We start from the raw sequence: 21,169 nt of genomic DNA, 5'->3' as shown, positions 1-21,169 counted from the left end.
TATATGGGTACATAATTATCGACAAAAAAGCCAGAAACATACAGTAGAGAAAGAAAAGCCTCTTCAATAAATGGTGCTGACAAAACTGGAAAGCCACCTGTCAAAGAATGAAACTAGACTGTTGTCTATCACCACACACCAAAATTAACTCAAAATGGATTAAGGACCTAAATATAAGACGTGAAAAATAAAATGCATAGAAGAAAACATAGAAGCTAAACTCAAAGTCCTCGGATTTAAAGAGGATTTTATGAATCTGACCTCAAAGGCAAAGAAAGTAAAAGCTAAAATAATGAATGGGACTATATAAATCTAAAAAACTCCTGAAATCTTCAACAAGGTAAAGAGACAATCAGCTGAATGAGAAAATATATTTGCAAGCAAAACCTCTGATTAGGGCCTAATATCCAAAATATACAAAGAACTCATACAACTCTTTGTATGAACTCATACGTAACAACAACAAAAATGAACGATCTAATCAAAAAATAGTCAAAGGACTGGAACAGACACTTCTCCCTAGAGGACACACAAATGGCCAACAATTATTTGAAAGGATGCTCAACATCACTAGCTATTAGGGAAATGTAAATCAAAACCACAATGAGATACCATCTCACACCTGTTAGAATAGCTATAATCAACAGGACAAGTAATAAATGTTGGAGAGGATGTGGAGAAAAAGGAACCTTCATATACTGCTGGTGGGACTGCAAATTGGTACAGACACTATGGGAAACAGTGTGGGGGTTCCTCAAAAAGCTAAGAATTGATTTATCATATGATCCAGCAATCCCTCCACTGAGTATTTACCCCCCAAACTTGAAAACCTGTATCTGAAAAGATATTTGCATACAGATGTTCACAGCAGCATTATTCACTGTGGCCAGGTCATGGAGCAACCAAAGTGTCCCACAATAGATGATTGACTAAAGAAGCTGTGGTGCATATATACAATGGAATATTACTCAGCCATAGAAATAGATGAAATACTGTCATTTGCGACAACACGGATAGACCTCGAGATAATCATGCTAAGTGAAATAAACCAGACAGAAAAAGTTGAAAATCACATGAAATCACTTATATGTGGGATATAAACCTAAAAGCAGTAAATGAACAGGACAAACAAACAGAGCCTCATGGACATGGACTATAGACTAGTGGTTCCCAGAAGGTAAGTGGTAGGGGAGGAGAGGCTAAGTAGATGGTTAAAGGGGCTCAAATATAGGGGGGGAGTGAGAGGGTGAAGTGGGTACAGGGAATCATAGCTGAAGGAAACTGGACTTTGGGTGGTAAACACGCAATAGAATATACAGTTGTCAAATTATTATTTACACCTGAAAATTATATAGTTGTATTAACCAATGTTACCCCAATAAACTTAATAAAAAATAATTTAAAAAAGAGAAAAAAAGAAAAAATACACACTAAGGCTTTTGCTGAGGTACTGGGTTAACAGTCACTTGACTTCTTTTAATTGTCAATTTGAGTAGAACATTCAGCATAGCAACAGAAATGTTTTAAATCTTGTAGCAACGGAAGAACATGCAAAGCAGAAAGTCCTTAAAGACCACCATAGTAGTATAGTAATATGTACTGGACATGATATGCAGAACAGATGGAGAGAAGGAGACAGTAGATGGTGACCCAGAAGTAGTTTTTCTAGGAGTCCTTTGGCCAAATTTCTCTTAAGTTTGAAGTCCCCTAATCTTCACCTTATGATTGATATTTTTCTTCCCTAGAGAAAAAGCAAATAGAATTAGCGAATTGCATCTGGTACATGTTAATGTAAGAGTCACCAAGATCTGGATGAGCCTTTCTCAAAAGATAAGTTCCATGTGTTGTATCTAGTAGACGTGTAATTTCCAAAGACACCTGGCTGGTTTGCTGTTTGATGCTATTATGAAACATAACAAAGCCTTTGCCTCCATACTTGGCTACGGCCAGCAGCCACTCAACCTGGGGCTCTGAACCACAGGCTTAGTCAAATACCATGGACTCTATGTCAGTCCAGCAGTTTGCAGGAGGCTGCACCAAGTCGCAAGAGGCACCAGAGGACATGGCCTAGGCACAGCGCTGGCATCTGCAAGTGGTTCAACATGCCCATGGAGTTTTGCTTCCTGTGCATGACTGCCCATGCTGGGGTTGTGCTTGACCCCTTTGTGGATGTCTCTGTGCACCAGAGAGTAACTTGCACATGAAAGGTGGCCAAAGAAGAACATGCAGAAGCACAGATCAAAGGGATACAGGTGCTATGTCTAGATTATCATTCCAAGGAATGTAAGCTGTCTCCCCAACCTAAGAAGTGCCACTTCTGCCTGAGCATCAGCCGTATGGTGGTGTCCTATCCACTGAAGGCCCCCAGCTCACAGGGAAAGCCAACCTACTTTAGGAGGATGAAGAAGAAATCCATGGCCCTGCCCTATTCCCAGAGGCCCAGAATTGAGCTACAGTGGGTGGGCAGAGGGAGACTATCCTTTTGAGGTCAGGAAGTTTCAAGGAGAAGGCATCAATCAGCAGAATGAAAAAACTGGGGATAGGGTAGGTTGGGAGCAGCTGGCACTGCCATGTATATTAGGCAGGGGTCCATGGCATCATCCCCTAGTCCCTTTTGGTAGGGGGAAGGGGTGAGGCAAAGGAACTCCAACCACACTCTATCCAAATGCATAGGAGGGCTTTGGGGGAAATCTCTCCCTGCATACTTTATTTGCGTCTCCACCCCCAGAGTCTCCAGCTTGTGAAAGTGAGCTAAATAGGGAAGTTCTTTTCCTTTTAAAGAAGGATATGTAATATTTTCTATGCCAGAGTGAAAAGATTAATCATGAGACCAGGTTAATGGATCCAACCCATGAATGGCATTCTATGGGAGGGAATCTCTTGGGGATAAGGCAAGTTTTTCTACATCTTGTCTCCTCATAACTCACTCTTGGGATAGGGTGTTGAGAACTGTCCCAAGCAAAGGATTGTAACAGTAGGCAAAAGAAGTGGTTGGGGAAATAGCTGCAGACCTGCTACTCTTAAGCTCACTCCTACCTCATTCTGGGCCAATACAATTTTATTTATTTGGTCCCTTGGATAATTGTACTTTGGGTCTCACTTTCTCCAGTATGCCAATTGCACTAGCTGTGTGAAAATGATGTATCTTGTGCATTTTTACTTTTTTTTTGTAATATAAATATTCTGGTTTTGTAATTTTGTGTATTTTAATCTAAGGCCCTCATTTTTGTAATGTGTTCTCAGGTACATGAGCAAGCTCAGGGATAAGTAAGCAGCAGCTCTGGGTCTGCATAGCAGGAATGCTTTTTGATGTTTTATCATCAGAGAGAACAACTATTTGAAGTGTATAACTAACTGAACTACCTCATTTTTGCCAATTAGAGCTGGCTTTTCTGCTATAATGTCCCCTTGAAACCCTTCCACTTTCAATGTTTCATGGAAGACTAGATTTTAACTGGGTGGCCCCATGACTTGATCTACTGGAAAACTGGATATTGATATGAACAGGAATAGGTGGTGTAGAGGTTAAGAGAGGCTGGGCCAAGTAAAAGGTGCAGAGGGGAAGCCAAGATTAGGTGAGAGTTGTCTATATATGTGTAATAAAGGATTCCTGTTCCAGGCCTCGGATCTCAGGGTTTAGAATTCACTTTATATACCAGATTCATCCTTTATTGGATTGGGCTAGGCATACCATACACAATAAGGTATATGTGTGTGTGTTTGTAAAATAAGAAATGAGCTGGTAGAGACAGGTTTTAAGAACTATAAGTCTGTACCCATTTTCAGCTGCTCAAGGATGGATATATGAAGCAAGGACTAAATTCCTTAACCTTTAAAAATTCTGGGCTTTTCCTTCTTGGCTTCCAGAGAGACCATAAGTGATGGCTTCTTTGTAGTGCCCAGGGCCAGTGTCCAGCCCTACTGCAGCAGTGATTAGTGTCATAGTAGCTAAAGAAGAAAAGAGAGTTTCGTTTACATACTATGAGATCACCAAAACCCTACCTCCCCATGTTGAAACAGGGCAAATGCAATACAATGCATTAAGTGATGTGTGTCTGATCCTGGATTCTTGTCTCCCTCAATTGCTGCCTCCCTCTAGTTATTGTATTTGTCTGGGCTTTGTAGGACTTCACAAGTAGCCGATTTTGTGATTGTTACGTGGCCTAGTTCATCTAAATATAATGTGTTGGTCTTTCTCCATATTCTTTTGGGGTTTTATTGTTTACAAACCTTTTTATTTTTTGTATTGAGAAAAATAGCCAAAGCATATTTGATAAAAGGTTCTGCACCGGACAAAAATGGTCTGAAACATAAGCTTGGGGCTCCCTCTTGAAGTAGGGCATCTTAAATCATCCTTTCTTTTGTTTCTTCTTCTGCTATTTCCATTTTGGACCAGATTTTCTGTCCTAACAACTTGACTAATACTCTGTCTCCCATCTCCCCCCTCAAAAAGCCCACACACCCATACATACACATTTAATTTGTGGGGTGTCTCCCCAACTCTTAAACGATTTGTGTAAAAACAAACAAACAAACAAAGAAGCTAGGAGTACTTCATCCCTTGTTCCCAGTCTCCTGAGTCAAGACCATTCCTTGATATATGATTCATGCCAAACACTCAGATTGCATATTTGGATAGATCAAGCCTACTTTAATCTCTAATCCTAGGGTAAAAGAAAGCAATGAGAGGCCTTCCAATTTGAAAGTGGGATCAGGAGACCAAGAAAGGAAAGATGAATATATATCCAACTCACTCAGGAACTTTTATGCAGGTGCAAGAAACTTATGTCAAAGTAGCTATAAGATTGTTTAATAGTAGATGGACGAATATAACTCCACGTTAACTGCTAGAAACCAAAGCTTTGTGTGAAATCTTGAATTTATGGGGAAGGAGGTAGGGAGAGTAGGAAAGTATATACCTGTCTGTTTTTTTCTCTGATCCCTTACCCTCATTTCTGAACTGAGGGAAACTGAACCCCTTGAGCTTTGGTGACCCCCATCACTGGAAACTATTGATTTGTTGGTTAATTTTGCTGTGCCGGGTACTTCTACTTGATATCATTTTGTAACACATATGCTGACCCTTTCCCTTCCTCTCTTTTCCCTGGAAAAATAAAATAAAGACTTATTCATACTAGAAATAAAAAAGAAACATAATGAAGTAAGGTTGTATAGGATTAGATCTCCCTAGTCAACATTTCTGCCCCAAGAGAGATTATAAAAATGATCAAAAAGTTTCCATTTATTTTTTAACAGATACTTTTTTTCAGGTAAAATTATTGTAACCACTCCTCCAAAAGGTGAGGAGATATTGATTTCTTACCAAATATCCAAAGAGAAGAAGAAGGAAGAGGAAGAGGGGAAGAAGTAATATCAACAAACAGAAAATTAAATTGTAATAATGTATGAATGGTGTTATCTTTTGTTTGGGCACATAGAATAAAAGGGCATAAAGCAACACATTAACTGATCTCAGTGTCTTGGTGTTCTGAAACCTCAGTTCCATCACTTACTTTTAAAATGTTAGCTCTTGTCCAACAAAGCCACTTCTAACTTTGACATATGTCCTCAAAGACCCTAATGCAAGACACAAATAGTAGAGAATTTCAGAGAAAGCATGAAGAAGTTATGTAGCTGAGAAAAGGGATCTCAGTGATGAGACCCTGTGCCTTCCTTCACCTAAGCTACCTGATACTTCACACAAGATCAAGTATTTTGTCACATGGAAAATTGGGTAGACTAGCAATCATAGAATCACTATTGCTTTATGCCAATTATACTTACTAATATGAACTATAATAAGATTTTTTATTAGTTTGCTAGGACTATCATAATAAAATCCTATAGATTGGGTGGCTTAACTGACAGAAATAATTTTTTTCACAGTTCTGGAGGCTAAAAGTCCAAGATCAAGAGGTTGGCATGTTTGATTTCCCCTGAGGCTTCTCTCCTTAGCTTATAGATGGCTATCTTCTTGCTGTGTCTTCACATTGTCACTCCTCCGTCTTTTTTTTGTCTGTGTCCTAATCTCCTTTTTCTTATAAAGACACTAGTCGTATCGAGTTAGGACTCACCCATATGACCTTTTCCCCTTAATTACCACTTTACAGATCCTATCTGCAAATACAGTCACATTTTGAGGTACTGGGGTTAGGATTTCAACATATTAATTTGGTGGATATACAATTCAACCCATAACAGGGTCCATCCACCATGTTTTGGATGTTATAAGAAATAATGGGACTGGGAGAGAAAGAGAGAAAGAGAAGGGACAACATGAAGACCAGATATGACAGCAAGATTCAAAGAAAATAACCCGGGCATTTTTTAAAAATCTACAGAATGAATATAGATATCGGAAACTGGATTAAATGTTTATTTAAGGATAACATATTACTTAAAAAGGGAAGAGATGATTTTAAATTGGAAAATATTTAATAATTGTGGTAGCTAGCCTCCAAGATAGCCTGTAGTGTCCCCACCTCCCAACATCCATGCCCTTGTGTAGTCTCCTCCTGCATTGTGCTAGTAGTGCTCGTCTGCATGACTAGTAACATAAGGAGTTACCAAAAGAATATCACTTTGGAGATTACTTTATAAAATAACATGGCTACTGCCTTCAGTGTTGTTCTCCCATGCTTCCTCTTCTTCCTCTCTGGAATCACTCGCTCTGAGTGAAGCAAGCTGCCATGTTGTGAACATCTCTATGGAGAGGTGCATATAATGAGGACCTGTAGAGCCTATCAACAACCATGTGAATGAGCTTGGGGTCAGAGGCTTCAGCCCCAAATGAGCCTTGTGAGGACTGCAGTCCCAGGCAAGAGCTGGACTGTGATCTTGCATGTGACCCTGAGCCAGAACCAGCTAGCTAAGCTGCTCCTGCATTACTGAAATCTCGGAAACTGTTATTTTAAGTTGCCAAGTTTTGGAGTAATTTGTTATGCAACAAGAGATAACTAATATAACAATCTAAGCTCAATTTGTATTTTGTAGATGAAAACATTGTATTTAGTGCCCATACATAATTTTGTACTTTCCACATTTATTCCTTCTCATTAAAATATTTTTCAGTAGATGCAATCCTGAGAAAAAAAATAGGAGTTTAATGTTCAGTATGAACATTTTCAGATAAATTTTAAGAAATTTTTTTTTCTAACAGTAAGAAGGTTTGAACAGTATACTAGGGGAATTTTGATGATTTCTCTGGAGTGTTAACTAGTTTTCATTCCTGGCCCTATAATTCAAAATTCTGTCATTTCCATTATTTAGCAGCGTTGATGTGCTGTTTACTTTTTCTCATAAGATTTCATAATATTTGATTGTCCAACTTTCTTCTTCATACCCTCTGGCATGGTTAAATACTGAACTGAATGAACTTCAATTGAGTTAGAGAGAGTGGAAATTCACGGCTAGTCTTCATGTAAAGCATTGTTGTTAAGTCCCTCGATGACTTTTTTTTTTAAATTAAAAAGTATTTTCAAGACTCTAATAACATTGCCCAATTTTGTGCTATAAACCTTTGATATGTTCTTACAGTGGCTAACAGCACTATTTCCTGATAAAAAGCTGCAACTCTTGAGATAGCATGTGAGAGTTTAGCAACCATGAAGACACTAAGGAATAGCAAACAAACACTTTTGCTATATAAGTGGAGATGGTATTGTGCTCCATCCATCTGGATTCTTTGGCTCTAAGGTTCCCAATGTCACCTAGTCTCTGAGTCAGTTCCAATGACATCTAATATGACAGAAACCAGTGGCAAGACTTTCTGTACCTAGCCTGCTGTAGGTGTTGCTTACAAGTACACACCTTATTGCATTATTGTTTTGATAGATTTGCTTTTAAGTTCTTTGACACAGAATTTTTAAAAATGATTTATATACTAAGTCTATTTATTAAAGGTGTTCTCTATTCAAGATCTTTACTAAGTTTTCCTGAAAACTGTATAAAAGACACTGAAGGACTATAAGAACATTTGCATTGTTTTAGTAAATGACTCGTGGAATCCAGATCATGTCTTTAAAATTGCAACTTTCATATACCTATATTTATTGAATAAAACATTTTCCATGTTTCCTAGTAATCCATCTTTTAAAAAATTATTGTTTATACTCTGAAACTTTTCAATTCTTGATTTTCTTCTCTCATAAAAGAATATAATAACTTAAATGTTATGTTTCTTCTCTTTTCTTTTTAAAATATGTGCTTGTTATTCACCAAATAAAACTTACTCAGATTTTCTACATTTAAACGGAGTAAAAAGCTGAAAACAAGAAGGAAAATCTGAAAGTAAAAGAGGAAGAACAGAGAGAGAGACTGCAAAATAAATAGTCAAATCTAACTTGGTCATAATCCATAGGCCTAGCTAGAAGTGTTGAATATAGGTCACACATAAATCTAGTTGCTTATGTGTCACAAATACAATGCCATTTTACAAGATGTCATTACTGTTTGAAGAGTTATGTATACCAAACTTCTGGAGTGCCCATGGTAAACACTCCGACAAACAAAACTGTTTTTGTCTTCTCTGGACAACTTAGAAGATCTGAACTAAGCAGCTGGTGGTCCGCACAGCAACAGTAGAGGCTGTCCTGGGGCATTTGCACACAAATGAGCCTCAAGTTCCAGCACTTCTTGTCTTATGACAACCAGTTCACAAGGTCCTTGGATGTATTTCAGTTTGTAGTCCCACTTCCAAAGACAGGTCAGCTTTGCCCTTATCATTATGCTGTAAATAAGAAAGAATATATCTTCCCTATGTCATAGATGAAGAGCTTTTGTTTCTATAGAGGCTGGCCATTGACTGGAGTCTGAGGACTTTGAGGGTCAAAATAAGGACCTTGGAAAATACACACATTTGTGCTAATTGCTCCTCTTATTATAGGATGTGCATTGCTATGGGAATAGGAAGGGGTGCTGAGTGTGAAAATTTCAAAAAAAAAATTGCTGTGGTCTCATCCATACAGTCATTGTGAGTTTTAGTTTCTTAGATAATTGGGTGTGGAGTCTGCAGAAAGTAATAACATCATTTAAATATGTTAAAGTTTTAAACCAGACTGGTCTCTGTAATTGTTTTCTAGGGTTACTGTATCATATTATCACAAACTGGGTGGCTTAAAAACAACAGAAATTTATTCTCTCACAGTTCTATAGGCCAGAAGTCTGAAATCAAAGTGTGTGCAGGGTTGGTTCCTTTTGGAGAATCAAGGGAAGAATTAATTCCTTGACTCTCTCCTAACTTCTAGGTGCTGCTGACAATTCTTGGCATTCCTTGCTTTGTAGATACATCACTTCGACCTCTTCTTTCTCTGTCTTATACACTCCCTCTTCTGCCTGTCAAATATCCCTCTGCATCACTTTTATAATATCATCTGTTAATAGATTTAGAACCCACTCAGATAATCCAAGATGATCTCACCTTAAGATCCTCACATTAGTTATATTTTCAAAGACCCATTCTCCAATGTACAGGTTCCAAGGATTAGGATGTGGACTATTGGGTGGAGGGCTACTAATAAACCCACTACAGTCTTTATTTTACCTTTGAATCCTCAACCACAACTATGAGAGGGAAAGTCGTAAAAGCATTACAGTTAAGTAGGCTTTTACAATTTTATTTCCCTCATAAAGTTATGAGATCTATAAGAATTATTCATCCACATTTTATATATTAAAATATCAGAAACTCAGATAGTTTACATGATATATATAGCCAAGATCTCAACACTCATAAGAGAAAGAGATAATAGTCATTCACAACGTAGTCTATGATTTCTGAATTTCCCAGTTCTAAAGAATTATTAGAATCCAGAGTTATTTTTGTTATTTACTATGAGAGAAGATGAAAGCTGAACAATGCCAAAAGAACAGTCTGGTTGCACTAGAAACTTTGCTCAAAATTCTCGCTGTAACATTCACCTCCAACACTACCCACCATAAAGTCCAAGTGATCGTATTTCAAAAATTTTTAGGATGGCAATCATTTCTATGAAGTCTTTATGTCTTCAACCTACTCTCTGAATTTCATTAACCCTTCCTGATGGTCTGTTTCTGCTTTTGTTGGGACAGCAGTTCTCTTCCCAGGACTCTGCCGTTCCTGAGCTGATGGTGCATGCCAACATCATAAAAGAAGATTTTCTCTCTGAAGAGCAGCTCCCGGAGCAACCTGTCTTTCAGCTACACTGTCTCCCATTACTGCAATCACTCATGCTTCATGATATGTAACAGGAATGTTATTAAGTAAGAAGGAAAGCAGGAATCTGCAAGTGGAAACTCTGTCCTCAGCTTAGAAGTGTGTGTGCTTGGTAAATCCACAAAATAACCTGACTCTCCACATTTTAGGTTCTTGATAAACTAATATACTCTTAAAATACACCAACCAGATGAAGGCTGAGGAAGAAAAAAAGCCACCCTTGACATCCAGGAACTGATCTAAACAATTACAGATTTAGTTTACCCTCTCTATAGATAAGATTTATTTAAATGCCCAGTGATAGAATAATTCCCATTGTCTGGCAACACCCAAATCCAGAGGGAACCTCTGCTTTCTTAAGACACTGGGGAAAATAAGACAAATTAAACCTAAAACAAGCATAAGAAAGGAAATAATAAATAGTAGAGTTGAAATAAATGAAATAGAAAACAGAAAAAGAATAGATAAAATAATGAAATAAAAACCTGTTTCTTGGAAAAGACAATATTGACAAACTTTTCTAGATTGATCAAGAAAAAAGAAAGAAAACTCAAATTAGTAGAATCAGAAATGAAAGGAATAACATCACTACTGACCTTACATAAGTAATAGGATTAGAAAGAAATATTATGAACAATAGTATACCCAGAAATTTGATAATTTGATGAAATAGACAAAAATCCTAGAAAGACACAAACTACCGAAACTGATTCAAGAAGAAATAGACACTCTGAATAGGCCTATAGCAAGTGAAGAGATTGAATTTGAAAACAAAACAAAACAAAGCAACTACCCACAAAATAAGAAAATTCCAGGCCCAGATGGATTCCCAGCTGAAAAATTTAAAGAAGAATTATACCAATCTTCACAGACTTTTCCAAAATTTGGAAAAGAGAACACTCCCTTGCTCATTTTGTGAGGCCTGTATACCTTGATACCAAAACCAAGACATCACAACAAATCTATACACCAATTTTTCTTATAGATATAAAAATCGTTAATAAAATGTTATCAAAATGAACCCAGCAATATATAAAAAGAATTATATACCATGACTACAAGGTAGATTTAACATTCAAAAATCAATTAATTGTAATTCATGATATCAATAGAATAAAAAACAAAAATCATATGATCATCACGATAGTGCAGATAAAAGCACTCAACAAAAATCAAACAGCCTTCCTTTTCTCCATATCCTCACCAAAACATGTTGTTTGTTGACTTTTTGAAAAAAGCCATTCTGACAGGTGTGAGGTGATATCTTATGATTTTGCGGCACATTTCCCTGATGATTAGCGTTGTTGAGCATCTTTTTATGTGTGTATTTGACCATCTGTGAGTCTTCTCTGGAGAAATGTCTATAGAGGTCATCTGCAATTTTTTTTTTATTGAATTTTTTTTTATGTTGAGTTGTAGGAGTTCTTTTTGGTTAATATTTTGGATATTAGCCCTTCATCCACATTCCCTGAGTGTTCGTGTTCTGGCTTATTCCCACCGCTGCAGGGTCTTCTTCTCTGTGTTCTAGAACTTCACTGCCATGAGTCTCTGAGTTTGGTCTTCCCTTTGGCACCACCCTATTGTTGTGGCTTCCCAGATGGTTTCTGTTGGTTTTGGGCCATGATTACATATAATTTGGAGATTGTGAATTTTATCTTCATCTCACTTTTACTGAGGATGTAGTGAGTAAGGGAGTTAGGGGGTGGATTCTCGGTCTTGTTTGTTTGTTTGTTTGTTTGTTTAATTCTTATCTAATTTTTATTTTCAGAAAGAGAAATAAAAAAGATTTGGAGCTGACTTGCTAATGTGTTGCTACCCAATCTAGTTTAGCTCTTCTAAGTCTAGCCTCTTGGCTATTGAGAAATTGTCGAGCAGAGTGAACAAGAGTGTGAGCTCCAGGGCCAGGCCGCTTGGGTTAATCCAGAGTCTGTGCATTGTGTCACTGTAGCTTTGGGCAAGTTATTTAACAACACTTTGCTTCTGTTCTTTCCTGTAAGTGACATTTATAATTGCATATGTCTCATAGGGTTGCTCTGTGAGTGAGTTAATTCAGATAATAAATTTAGAACATCTCCTGGCATGCAGCGATGACTCCATAAATATTAGGTGCTTTTAGTGCTGCTGTGGTGACTCATTCATGCGATGTATCTGTTCTTCCTGCTTTCATGTTTTCCACACTTGTTAGTAAGGCCTCCTATGTCTTAAGTTGTTGACAATAATTAAGATTGATTTGATCATTAGAGCTTAGTTATCTCAGTGTCAACTGTATCTAAGCTTTAACTAATGTCAGTATTTGCTATTTTACGTTATAAATCTCAGAAAGATCACAGTTTCATGGGAAAAAGGAATAAGTGAGATGAAGTAAATTATCAAGATGTATCAATTCAAGAGTTTTAAGTTTTCAATAAATATGGGCTTCACTACAAACATGTTTCTTTAGATTTAGAACATGTTTGGAGAATGAACTATCTATTCTGACAATGAAAATATTTAAGGATTAGGTGAGATTTATCTAGTTAAAGCAGAAAACTTCCCAGAGGATCCTTAGAAAGCAGAAATTTTTCTTGCTTTGATCTGAAGATTGTTGCTTTGATTGCATTATGTATATTCTTTTGCTTTTTAAAGAAATAAGTTCTCAATATATGGAGAGATTTAAAATACATTAATTTTTTTTCTTCTGTAGGTTTTACATTTAAAGTAACTTTAACTGACTACAAAATAATATATATTTACTGCTAAAAATACAAAGTACAGAAAAGCACAAAGAAGAAGATAATAAAATAATGGCTCTCAACATTTTGGTGACTACGCTTCAGTCTTTTTTTTTTCCTGGCATACAATAATACAATAGTTTCAGTTGTACTGCACAGTGATTAGAAATCTATATAACTCACAAAGTGATCACTGCACTAAATCAAGTACCCCTTTTTCCCCTTGCATATTTAATACAACATTGTACACTTTATATCTCCATGTCTATTTTGTAACTATTCATTTGTATATCTTGTTTCATTTATTTTTATTTTTATTTACTATTTGTTATTTTTTTAATTAAAAAAAAATTTATGGTGACATTGATTAATGAAATCCAGTTTCAGGTGTACAATTTTAACAGTAAGTGATACACACACACACACACACACACATTGTGTTTTCACCTGTCATGGTTAGATTAATTTCTGTCAAAACATATTTGACTTCTTTTACTCCCATCTAACTCCCCCCCAACCCTCTGGTAACTTCTAGTCTATTGTCCATGTCCACAAGTCTCTGTATGTCCTGTTCATTTGTTGCTTTTAGGTTTATATCCCACATATAAGTGATATCGTGTGATTTTCAACTTTTTCTGTCTGGCTTATTTCGCTTAACATGATTATCTTGAGGTCCATCGTGTTGTCCCAAATTTCAGTATTTCTTCTCTTCTTATGGCTGAGTAATATTCCATTGTATATATGTACCACAGCTCCTTTAGCCAATCATCTGTCGTAAAACACTTTGGTTGCTTCCATGTCCTGGCCACCGAGAATAATGCTGCTGCGAACATCGGTGTGCAAATATCTTTTGGGATAGGTTTTCAAGTCTTTGAAGTAAATGTCCCGTAGAGGGATTGCTGGATCATATGGTAGATCAATTCTCAGTTTTTTGAGGAACCTCCATACTGTTGTCCATAGTGACGGTACCAATTTGCAGTCCCACCAGCAGTATATGAGGGTTCCTTTTTTTTTTTTTGCATCCTCTCCAACACTTGTTATTACATGTTCTGTTGATAACAGCTATTCTAACAGGTGTGAGATGGTATCTCATTGTGATTTTGATTTGCATTTCCCTAATAGCTAGCGATGTTGAGCGTCTTTTCATATGTTTGTTGGCCATTTGTATGTCTTCTTTGGAGAAGTGTCTGTTCAGGTTCTCTACCCATTTTTAATTGGATCATTTGTTTTTTTGTTGTTATTGAGTTGTATGAGTTCTCTGTAAATTTTGGATATAAAGCCCTTATTGGAGGCGTTGCTTGCAAATATATTTACCCATTCACCTGGTTGTCTCTTTACCTTGATGATTTCTTTTGCTGAGCAAAAGCTTTTAAGTTTGATATAATCCCATTCATTTATTTTTTCATTTACTTTCCTTTTTGAGGTCAAATTCATAAAATCCTCTGTAAGTCCAAGGTACTTGAATTTAGTTCCTATGTTTTCTTCTATGCATTTTATTGTTTTAGGTCTTATATTCAGGTCTTTAATCTATTCTGAGTTAATTTTGGTGTGTGGTGATAGACAGAAGTCTAGTTTCATTCTTTTGCAGGTGGCCTTCCAGTTTTCCCAGGACCATTTATTGAAGAGGCTTTTCTTTCTCCCCCGTATGTTTTCGTCTTTTTTGTCGAAAACTATTAGCCCATATAAATATGAGTTTATTTCTGGACTCTCTATTCTGTTCCATTGGTCTGTGTGTCTGTTTTTCTGCTAATACCATGCTGTTTTGATTATTGTTACTTTGTAGTATAATTTGAAGTCAGGCAGAGTGATGCCTCCAGCTTCGTTCTTTTATCTCAGGATGGCTTTGGCAATTCGGGGTCTTTTATACTTCCTACACATCTGATGAGTTTTTGTTCTATTTCTCTTAAAAATGCAAATGAGATTTTGATGGCAATTGCATTAAATCCGTGTAATGCTTTAGGTAATAAAAACATTTTAACTATGTTGATTCTTCCAATCCAAGAACACGGAATGTCTTTCCAATTCTTTGTATCTTCAATTTCTTTTAAGAGAGTTTTATAGTTTTCATCATATAGATCCTTCACATGTTTTGTTAGATTTATTCCTAGGTATTTTATTCTTTTTGTTGCAATTGCAAAGAGAATTATTTTTTCCACTCCTTTTTCTGACACTTTATTATTAGGGCATAGAAATGCTATGGATTTTTGAACATTGATTTTATATCCAGAAACTTTACTGTATTTGCTTATTGTTTCTACTAGCATTCTTGTGAGTCTTTAAGATTTACTCTATAAAGAATCTTGTTATCTGCAAAAAGTGACAGTTTGAGTTCTCTGCTTTCTATTTGGATGCCTTTTATATCTTTCTCTTTCTTGATTGCACTTGATAGGGCCTCTAATGTTACATTGAATAACAGTGGCGATAGTAGAGAGCCTTGCTTTGTTTCTGATCTTAGAGGAAAAGTTTTTAGTTTTCACCATTAGGTATAAAGTAGGCTGAGGATTTGTCAATATGGCCTTTATGATGTTAAGGTACTTTCCTTCTATATCAATCTTGTTAAGTGTTTTGATCATAAATGGATGCTGTATCTTATCGAAGGCTTTTTCTGCATCTATTAATATGATCATGATTCTTATTTTTTAATTTGTTTATGTGATGTAACACATTAATTGATTTGCGTATGTTAAACCATCTTTGTGCCCCTGGGATGAAGCCACTTGATCGTGATGTATAATCTTTGTAATATATTGCTGTATTCGGTTCACTAGCATCTTATTTAGGGCTTTTGCATCTGTGTTTACAAGACATATTTGTCTGTAGTTTTCTTTTTCTGTGTTATCTTTACCAGGATTTGGCATCAGGTTAATACTGAACTTATATAATGAGTTAGGAAGTATTGCCTCCACTTCAAATTTTTGAAAGAGTTTGAAGAGAATAGGTAGAAAATCTTCTTTGAATATTTGGTAGAATTCACTGGTGAAGCCGTCTGGTCCCTAACTTTTACTTATTGGTAGATTTTTGTTGATTGTTCCATACTACTAATTGGTCTATTTAGATTTTCCAGTTCTTCTTAGCTCAATCTACAAAGGTTGTATCATTCTAAGTACTTGTCTAATTCTTCTAAGTTTTAAATTTGGCGTCATATAATTTTTCATAGTATTCTTGTATGATCTTTTGTATTTCTGTAGTGTCTGTCATAATTTCCCATCTTTCATCCTGATTTTGTTTATTTGTATCTTTTCTCTTTTTTCTTTAGTGAATCTAGCCAGCCATAGATTTGTCAATTTCATTAACCTTCTCTAAGAACCAGTTCTTTGTTGCATTTATTTTTCTATTGTTTTATTGTTTTCAATTTCATTCGGCTCTAATTTTAATTATTTCTTTCCTTCTGCTGACTTGAGGCTTAATTTGTTCTTCCTTCTCTAGTTTTTTAACATGAAGCATTAGGTTGTTTCTTTAGTCTCACTTTTGTTTATGTGGATAGGCTTGTAATAATAGGAACTTTTCTCTTATGACCGCTTTTGCCATGTCCCAAAAGTTTGATATGTTGTACTATTATTACCATCCGTTTCTATGTATCTCTTGATCTCTCTTTTTATTTCTTCTCTGACCTAGTTATTCTTCAGTAGCATGTTGTTTAATCTCCATGTATTTGTGGTTCTTCCTGCTTTCTTTTTTTCAGTTGATCTCTAGTTTCAAAGCTTTATGATCAGAGAATATGGTTGGTATGATTTCAACCCTCTTATATTTTTTGAGGTTATCTCTGCGTCCCAGTATGTGGTCAATTCTTGGGAATGTTCCATGTGCACTAGAAAAGAATGTGTAAGCAGCTGTTTTGGGATGGAAAGCTCTGTAAATGTCAATTATGCCCAATTGGTCTAATGTGTCATTTAAGGATGTTATTTCCTTATCAATTTTCTGTTTGGGTGATCTGTCCATATCCAACAGTGGAGTATTTAGGTCCCCTACTATGATAGTGTTTTGGTCCATATCTCCCTTTAGTTCTGTTAGTAATAGCTTTGAATATTTCAGCGCTCCCTGATTGGGAGCATAGATATTAATAAGTGTTATGTTTTCTTAGAGCCATGATTCCCTTTATTATTATGAAGTGTCCCTCAGTATTTTTGTTTGCCTTTTTTATTTTGAAGTCTATTTCATCCAATATTAGTACCACTACTCCCACTTTCTCTGAATGCCATTTGCTTGCAATATCATTTTCCATCCTTTCACTTTGAGTTTATGTTTGTCTTTGAAACTGATATGTGTCTCCTGGAGGCAGTATATGGTTGGGTTTTGTTTTTGATCCAATCTGTAACTCTGTGCCTTTTTATTGGTGAGTTCAGTCCACTTACATTTAGGGTGATTATTGAAATATGAGGTCTTATATCCATTTTATCTTTTGCTTTCTGTTAGCTCAGTGTTTCCATTCCTTCTTTGTCCTTGTGTGTTTAATTTTATTTTATTTTTATTTTGGTTTGCTTTTGTGGGTTTTCCCTCTGGTTCTTCTTGTTTTATGTTATACACTATAGTTCCAAATCTGTGGAGTGTGCTTACAAATACGAATATGAAAAGGATAGTTATATATATACAGTTATTCATTTTCTTCTGCACATGCCCTATTTCCATTCCCCTTTGCGAATTTAGATCTTTGAATCTTCCCCTTTTCAGTCATTATTGTCTCAGTTTGTTCTTATGTATACCGAATGTACATTACTATCTTTCTATGGCAAATCTCTTCTTATGGTTTAAGCTTATAATGCTCTGTTTTTAATAAGGGGTTCATTCCTCTGCTTATATCTGCTTGCTAATCACCTTGCTCCTAGTTATGTATTTTTTTTTTTTGTCATTTTATTTTAGGTGAGCTGAACCTTTTCAGTATTTCCTGTAATAAAGGCCCCATAGTGGAGAACTTCCTCAATTTTTGTATGTCTGGAAAGGTCTTTATTTCTCCTTCATATTCAAAGGAGAGCTTTGCTGGATACATTACTCTTGGATGGTTGTTCCTTTCTTTTAATAGTTTGAATATATGATTCCATTCATTTCTGGCTTGTAAGGTTTGTGCTGAGAAATCCGATGATAATCTAATTGGTTTTCCTTTATAGGGTACCGTCTTCTTTTCCCTGGCTGCCCTGAGAATTCTGTCTTTGTCATTGATTTTTGATCATTTCAATACCATGTGTCTTGCAGAAGGCCTTTTTGTGTTGAGATAATTGGGCGTTCAGTTGACTTCTTCAATTCCAAGCTCCAGCTCATTCATTAGTTTTCAGAAATTCTTGTCCATTATTTGTCTGAAACTGCTTTCTAATTCCTACTCCTTTTCTTCCCCTTAGAGAATGCCCATTATTTTTTTTTCTTTCCTGATGATATCAGCTAGTACTTGTATTTCTCTTTCATTATTTTTCATTCTTCAGTTTCTCTCTTCTTCCTTCTGATTTATTTTTAGATCTGTCATTGAGATTTCTGACCCTTTCCTCTACGTGGTTGACTCTATTTCCTAAACTTGCTATTTCATGTTTCATGTCTTGTAGTGTGTTCTTTATCTCTAGAAGTTCTCTTTGGTTCTCTTTGAGGGTTTCAATCTACTTGCTAAAAAATTCATTCGCTCATCTAATTTTTTGTAATTCCTGAAATTGTTGATATGAATTGTTTTGGATCTCACTGAGTTTTTTCAGAAGTACCATCCTGAATTCTCTGTCATTTAAGTCACAATTTTCTATGTCTGTAAGTTCATCTTCTGGTGATTTTTCTCTTTCTTTCTGAACCACTTTGTCACCTTGGTTGTTCATGGTGTTTAATAGACTATTTCTCCGCCTGGGCATTAATGGAAGTGTATTCTGCTTTTTTTTTCAGAAGGAAGATTTATTATATAAAGATCTCTCTTTAGCCTGTTGCAAAGAAAGCATTTTTCTTTTGGTTTCCAGTATATGGCATCTAATCTTCTCGGATCCCTGCTTTATATAAAGTCTTAATAATGTGTTTTTTTTTTTCTTACATATATTATTCATTCTCGCTACCCTCAGTCTCAGTCCCTGTCTGTTAGTGATAGTTTTGGTATCATTTGCTCAGATTACTCTGGGGCTTTCAGGGATTTGGTCTCAGAGGATATGGGGGAAGAGGCCCTCTGGGTTGGGGGATGGGGCTGTGGCTTACCCTCACATTTTGCAGTCGCAGTTGGTAATAATTAACTATTGTTTCTCTGCCGTCCACACTTCTTTGCCATCCACACTTCTCTGCTTTCTGCTCTGAACCCTGGGCTCTATTGTGGTCCACATGGAGAACACAGCTCTGTCAGGCAGAGTTATTCAGGGAACCCACTGCACCTTCAGCCCTCTCTCTCCTCCTGCAGGGAGCTCCAGCTGCAAGAGGTAGCTTTGTTTTTCCCAGTGTAATGCCTGACTCCCAGGGTTCTGACTTGTGGTAGTTCTTATGCGTAGATCCCATTCTCAGGTGTGCTGGTGTGCAGTGTGGTAGTTTTTTGTTGAGTTTTAGATATTCAGCTTATTATTGTTTCAAGGGGAGATATCTGGGGATGTCTCTCACTCTGCCATGTTTCTCAATTCCTCCATACTGCAGGATTTGAAGAAGGCTTCACAGAGAAAGTAATTTTCAGCTGGGCTTTTGAGGGTGAACGCAACTTTGTCAGAAAAGTATGTAGTAGGCAGGATGGGAGATAAAATGAAAGAATTGCATTTTCAGAAGCCTAAAGTCCAGGTGATTGTAACACCTACTTCTAATAATATAAAGAAGGAGCCACATCTAAGCTGGTAGTAAAGGCAAAGTTGCAAATTGTGCTGGACCTGCCCCCACGATGGTGGAGGATCACTGGGAGAGAGAGAGAGGCTGCAGAGGCTCCCTTGAAGAAGAGGCCATTTGTACTTCTTAATCCCTTTGCCACCATATCTTTTGGTTGGAGCACTTAATTCTTTTCCATTTGAGGAACTTGTTGATAGGAATGTGGTTGTTACCATTCTTTATTTTTGTTTTTGATATATGTTTTTTCTTCTTAAAGAAGTCTCTCCAACATTGCCTGTAATAGTGGCTTGGTGTTGATGAATTCCTTTACCTTATGTTTGTCTGGGAAGCTCCTTATCTGTCCTTCAATTCTAAATAATAGCTTTGCTGGATAAAGTATTCTTGGTTGTGCTTACAATCCCTTATTTTTTTTTATTTTTTTATGCCTACAGCACCTGGTCTTCCTAGGTGGTCTCCCATCCAAGTACTAACCAGGCCCGACCCTGCTTAGCTTCTGAGATCAGACAGGATTGGGCTTGTTCAAGATAGCATAGCCATAGACTGTGCCAAGACCTTCTGTCCTGCACAGTTTCTTTTCAGAAATCTGCTGCTAATCTTATTGGTGTTCCTTTGTAGGTAACTAACTCCTGTTTTCTTTAACCTTTGGCATTTTAATTATGTGTCTTGGTGTGGGCTTCTTTGGGTTCATCATTTGGGGGACACTCTGAGCTCATTTTTTCTTGCCATTCTTATTTAGTGTCCTTGGCTTCTGCATCCTCTATATCAGTGGTTTGATCCTTTCTTTATCTACTCTGTTTATTCCCTCTAATATACTCTTTACATCAGATAATGTGTTCTTCATTTCTGACTGGTTCCTTTATAATTTTCATTTCCATTTTTATGTTTTTTATCTCTTTGTTAAAGTTCTCACTAAGTTGATCTACACTCTCCCTAAGTTCACCGAACATCTCTATAACCTGTGATTTGAACTCTGCATCTGTTATGTTGCTTGACTTCATTATTCCTGGGTCTCTATTCTGTTCTCTTATATTGTTTCTGCTTGTCTTCCCATTTTGGCTACCTTTCCATGACTCTTTCTATGTACTAAAGCTCCCAAGTCTCCTGTAGCAAAGCTCCCAAGTCTCCTGATCTTATTAGCGTGGATTTGCGTAATAGGTATCCAGTGGCAGTCTTGAGAGAGGTTCAGCTGCAGGCCAATTTTAGCTCCAGCCTGTGCCCCTCTGGGGCCGCCTGTTAAGATTCAGCAAACAATTCACAGATGCTGTGCTTATAGTTGTCTCAAAAGGCCACACTAGAAACTGAAGCCAGCTGCCACCAGTGTGAGTCTTAGAATTTGCTTATGAAGGAGCACTGACTGGACTCACTATAGAACATACATGGATGTGGCTTGGGTGGGGCCCTGAGTTGGGAGAGGTAGAGTTTCATGGAATCCTCTGAATGGAGCAACCTCTGTCATCCAGTTCGATGACATCTCAGCTATGGAGGCGCTGAGTCCTCACACTGGGACAGGGGA

At 36.7% G+C, this 21,169-nt stretch overlaps 1 pseudogene; it reads right to left on the bottom strand.

The window, feature by feature from the left end:
* Positions 1-20,078: 20,078 nt before the first annotated feature.
* LOC111732209 lies at positions 20,079-20,197 on the bottom strand (annotated as a pseudogene).
* Between the last annotated feature and the right edge of the window lie 972 nt (positions 20,198-21,169).

Source organism: Pteropus vampyrus, unplaced genomic scaffold, assembly GCF_000151845.1.
Source record: "Pteropus vampyrus isolate Shadow unplaced genomic scaffold, Pvam_2.0 Scaffold434, whole genome shotgun sequence".
Taxonomy (NCBI): Eukaryota; Metazoa; Chordata; class Mammalia; order Chiroptera; family Pteropodidae; genus Pteropus; species Pteropus vampyrus.
Note: the sequence above shows the minus strand (reverse complement) of the source record. Positions and strands in the feature narration are given on the sequence as shown.